We start from the raw sequence: 5555 nt of genomic DNA, 5'->3' as shown, positions 1-5555 counted from the left end.
GCGTCACTGCTTCACTATAGGCATAGTCTATCACTATATCTGAATCTATTTTGGCCAGATTTCAGCCCTTCTTTAGGAGCATTGAAGATTTTGTAATTTTACACTACATAGTTGGTGGATCTAGAAATTCTAGAATATTGAACTTCACTTACCATGTGAGTCGAGAGCAGAATGCTGGTTTGTTTGCACAATCCCCGCATTCTTCTTCATTTGCGTCGTATTTGCAATCAATGACTCCATCACACTTTACTCCTCGTGTTCCTAGGTGCATAAATAACAGTTCATGAAGTGATTAATCTGTGAGGTTTAAATTATATTTATTTTTTTGAACTTGCAGCCAAGTAGGACCAGTATTTAATAGTTTTAACAGAAAGATTTGATTAAACTCGAATAATTATTTGGGGAAACAATAATAAAACTATATTTCAAAATTATAGCGGAATTAAAAAAATTATGATTTATGATCAACAGACTAAGAATGTTTTATTTTGACTTCATTATATCCACAATTATCATGACAGGGATGAAATTGATCATCCTATTTTCACAATGAATGATTAGGTTCAGCAAACAATAAAAGTATTTCGATAATTTATTCAACCGAAATACTTTTAATATATAAAATAGTTTTCAATGAAATACTTGGTAATGTAACCTATCTGCAGAGCTAGGATTTAATTTGAATCGCGATTATCAATATGTTGTAAATAGGGCTGGGCGAAACACTGTTTCGAGACACTGATATGTCGAAACGCCGGTGTTTCGACTTTCGAAACGGTCATTATGACGTCATAACAAAATCAATATGAAATTAGTCAAGGTATCATTCAGGGAAGTCCAATTCGAATTTAATATCCGAATTTTTTCAAATATTGCGAGCTTCGAACATCGTTTTTAATGTTTATAAGAATATTGAACTTCGTGGATACGCCCTAGCGCCGCCGTTCGCGTTTCGATTGAAAACATTTTTCAAATATTTCATTTTATGTTTTATCGTAACGAAGACGCTCTTAGCGACGCTGCAATAAATAACTGACGACCCCGAAAGGATTTAGGTCAGCGCCGACTTGAAGTACTTATAACACGTCAAGGATGTTTTTGATTGAAAATTCTTTACAATTATTATCGCATATTTCAACATAGTCAAGAATTAGTCTGGGTTACCGGGGCAATAAATCTAAAATCAAATTGTGTCGTAATTATTCGTTTTCATCCTTATTTTCGATAGTGACCAAGCATAACGAAATTTTTTGCCTTTCTTGCAATTTACAGCGTATGAAATAGCTCTTAATTATTTTTTTAGATCTATCGCGGATTTTATTGTTTGACAGGCGTCATTGATTATATTATTGTTCCGTTCAAATTGGTGGTATTAATTTATAAAGAAAATAAAATCAAAACAGTCGACATGAAATATTTCAAGCAGAGCTGGCATGAATAGGGTTGCCATACTATCCGGAAAATTCCGGACATGTCCGGAATTTAGGGTTAAATTTTAAAATGCTCAAATGTCCGTAATTTTACTGCATCTGCAATCGTACTGTGAACACTGCTAATGCAGAACATTGTTTATTAATATCCTTCATTACTACAAGAGGAAAATGCGTGCCCATTGAAAATAGATGCCAATTGAAACGTTTATTTTTTCTGATCTTGCGTTGTTTTGATTGTGACGCAACAATGTGAAATTCACGGCTTTGTAGGCAAACTGTGCAATCTCTAAAGACAGCGTACTGCGAGCATTGGAGAAAGTGATTATGGTTATTGGAACTAGGGGGAGTTTTTAAGAATTCATTAGATTGGCAGGCGACAAGGGCAATAATATCAACACAAAGATTTAATTTAGTTACATAAGGTCAATGAATTGTTGTTGCAACAAATTGTTAGTCAATATATCATAACTTTGTTCGGTGTCTGATTACCGGGGGTTCGCGTTGACAGAAAAAACTTGACAGGAAAAAGGTTGAGAACCCCTGACTTGGAACTTTCTTGAACCTATTGACCGTTGTGCTGAATATGAATTGGTTAGATATAGATCACATGCTGCGAAAGTTACTAGAACATTCCATCTATAAAAGCAGGCGATTTCGCACATATATTCAGAAATTAACGTAAAATGCCATAGAGGAGGAAGCCTAGTAAATTTTTGATACTGAATTTTTACTGCTGACTGGCTGCGTTTATTGCCTGGATTATACTGAGTAGCTTTGCTAAGTATTGTTGATTGATTGGCTTAGCCTGGATTGACGGACTGATATCTTATTTGGTCGTTACTTGACACAGTTATCTATCGTTTATTTCTGATTATTATTATCTGACTTTTTAGCCGTTTCGTTGAGCAGCTGCAAGTGTATTTGATAGCAACTAGTGCTAGTCCCTTATTAAGTTAGCTGAATACAAAAGTTTTATACCACAAAGCTTTACTTGTGGAATTCGGGATCGAAAGTGATAGTCCCTATAGCCTTTTGGTTCAGTTAGTCTGATGGTAAATTACTTTTTTTTTTAGATTATGTATTTTTAGTTGGGTTGTATTTATTGTAAGAAGATATTATTTCAAATGGCTAATTTTAAAAGAAAGTGCCCATTAACTAACGAGATGCAAGAAAAACATCCATGTTTTAGAAAAGGCAGGAATGATTATGAGGCAGTTTTTGTCCATGGACTGTACATCTGCTTTATTTAAAAAGATTTTCCCTGATTCTAATGTAGCGAAGAAGTTCATTAGCGGCCGCACAAAGACATCAAAAGTTGTTACTAGCGTTCTTGCGCAATATTTTATTGATGATGTTCTGAAAAGTTTTGAAGAAAACGATATCGCGTAATTTGGCGTTGCAACAGATGGCAGCAATCACAATGAACTGAAATTATTTCCTACAATCATTCAATATTTTGACTGGAGGAATGGTGGTTTGCAATCAAAATTGATTGAGTTTACAAACAAGGCAAACGAGACTGCCGACACAATCGCCACTTATATAAAAGACACATTAGAAAAAATTATGCGTTTGAAAAAATGTGTGTCATTTACAGGAGACAACTGCACTACTATGTTTGGAGGACTTTGGCGTAATGACCAAGGAAACAATGTGTTTGCAAAGTTAAAGAAAATGTTAAACCCGTCATTGATTGGGGTTGGCTGCCTAGAACACGTTTTGATTAATTGTATTTATCATGGGGCTGAAAAAATGAACATCGATTTTGAAAATAATATCAATAAGATATATCAATATTTTTCTATTTACACAGTTAAAACTGAACAACTGAAAGAATACTGTGAATTTGCAAATTGTGAATACAAGAGACTTCTCTCTCATCGCTGGCTCTCCTTGTTTCTTGGAATTTCAAAATTGTTAGAAATGTTTTCACCCCTGAAGTCCTACTTTTTGTCACAAGAACATCCACCAATAATTATTAAACGGTTCTTTGAGAATGAAATAAGCGAGTTATACCTTTGGCATATGCACTCACTGATGTCCGTGTTTCATGGACGTATTCAAGTGGTTGAGAGAGAAAACAATTCCGTCGCAGAAGTGCTAGAAAATTTGGAGCTGGTTCATAAGGTGCTTGTGGAAAGGAAGAATGAAAGCTTTATGTCCTTGACGGTTAAAAGGCTTTTAAATAAAAAAAGAGAAGAGGGATATGAAGATGAATGTAATAATTTTTTTTCCGAACTTGCAAACCTCTATGAGAGATGCCTCGGGTACCTGTGTAAATGGATGAAACCAATGGAAGAGTTTACTTGTTTCAAATGGATGACCTTGAACGAGATACCAAGTTGGAAGGATGTAGAGCCTTGCCTGGAATATCTGATTGGCAAAGGGGTTGATGTGGACGATGCAAAGTGCTTTGACCAAATCTGTAACTTGAGGCAGTTTGTGTAAAGTTACGTACAGGAAAAAGAATTTATTAAACTGCCAACGCATAAGAAGGTGCAAATATTTCGATCAGTCTACGAACATCACATGCCACTCAGAAATTTTAAGAATTGTACAGTTTTTCTTTGCTGTTACATGCCACAATGCCAATGTAGAGAGTCTTTTCCCTGATGCAAAGTCAGTGGACTAAATAGAGAAACAAGCTGAGCGTTGCAACCATGAAAGGCATATTGACTGTTCAATATAATTTCAAAAATATGCGCTGTAGTGAATTTTTTTCATTTTTAAAATCAGACAAGGCCCTATTGAGGAGAATTAGTTCTTTAGAAAAATATGCATGGTCAGAAGAGTAAATTTGTAGTAACTTGACTTACAATCGTGTCTTCAATTTTGTCTAAGCATGTAATTTTCGTTTTCCCTGTTCGGCACAACCTAATCGTCATTATTATTCGAGAATAAAGTTGAGATTTTTTTCAATGACGGTCCGTAGCTATATTTAGGGCAACAGTGCACAACCTGCTCCCCCTTCCCGACTTTCAATTTTTTTTTAAATTGTGCAACCATTATGCAACTTGCTGCAATATATCTGCTCAAGAATAGGTCCACCGAAAAGAAAATCCGTTTAAAATGCGAATTTTATATTTCCAAGTAGTCCTACATACTTTATAATTCGGCAGACTGCACCTCGCATGGGTCAAATATGCGGTTATGACGCCATAAAAGCTAAAAATTCGCTTTCGAATATGGTAACCCTAGGCTTGAACATTATACCGCTTGAATCTCCGTCATTAGCGGATGGAAATGTGTGAATCGGGTCCACTCATTTGATTATGACGATGATCGAGTTATACCAATTGCGTTTTCTGAACTGACGTATAGTATAGATCCGTAAGCAAAATAAAAATTATTGCCCACAGTAGTAGTAGCACAACAGCCAATATCTGTGTATAAAGGTAATTGTCGCGGAATTCAGTCACGTTGACGATAAACAGCCAAAATTGTTAGCAAAAATTAGCTGTGTTGAAAAGTGCGTATGTCTTTAATGGGGACTTTGATTTTAGTGTAGAATTTGAAACAGTTCACTGGGTGCCTAGTTGTTTTTTTTCCGAGCTTGCCAAAATGTACCACAACTCAAGAATACTGTAAGTGTAATGTTTAATAATATTATTGAAGGCGAATTCCTATGTTCCTGGATTTTGGAAAAGTAAATGAATATGCAGAATATACTACAAATTATGGTACCATATTACGCTGTACAATCATATATTTTTTCGAATGAATGCGTAAAATACTATAGCATAGAACTCCAATTATCTAGGTGGATCTGAGAGTAAATTTACCTTAGAAGCACTATTTTAAGCAACTCGAAATTTTTGAAACAAGCATTTAAAGTCTGAAAACAACCAAAAATGACTAATATTTTAAAAGTTGATGTTGAGGTCTTAAGGCTTTTGCCTACCTTGCCTAATCCTGGAAAATATGTGTTGTTTTACATTAAATTTAATGGGTTACGGTGGTGCCATGTTATACTGTTTGTGTCAAACGTGTGTTTCGTTTCGAAGCCAAAATTTCGTTTTGATTTCGAAACGCCAGTGTTTCGAAAATGCCCAGCCCGAGTTGTAAATAATAATTTAAACTTAGTCGTTCCCATTTTGCGCTAATTTAAATCAATAAAATATA

The 5555-nt window shown here is 35.0% G+C and overlaps 1 pseudogene; it reads left to right on the top strand.

Moving 5' to 3' along the window:
* The first annotated feature begins 2557 nt into the window (after window positions 1-2557).
* LOC144424583 (uncharacterized) lies at window positions 2558-4728 on the top strand (annotated as a pseudogene).
* The last annotated feature ends 827 nt before the right edge of the window (window positions 4729-5555 follow it).

Source organism: Styela clava, chromosome 6 (assembly GCF_964204865.1).
Source record: "Styela clava chromosome 6, kaStyClav1.hap1.2, whole genome shotgun sequence".
NCBI lineage: Eukaryota > Metazoa > Chordata > Ascidiacea > Stolidobranchia > Styelidae > Styela > Styela clava.
The sequence above is the reverse complement of the archived record's forward strand: the minus strand, read 5'-3'. Positions and strand labels throughout refer to the sequence as shown.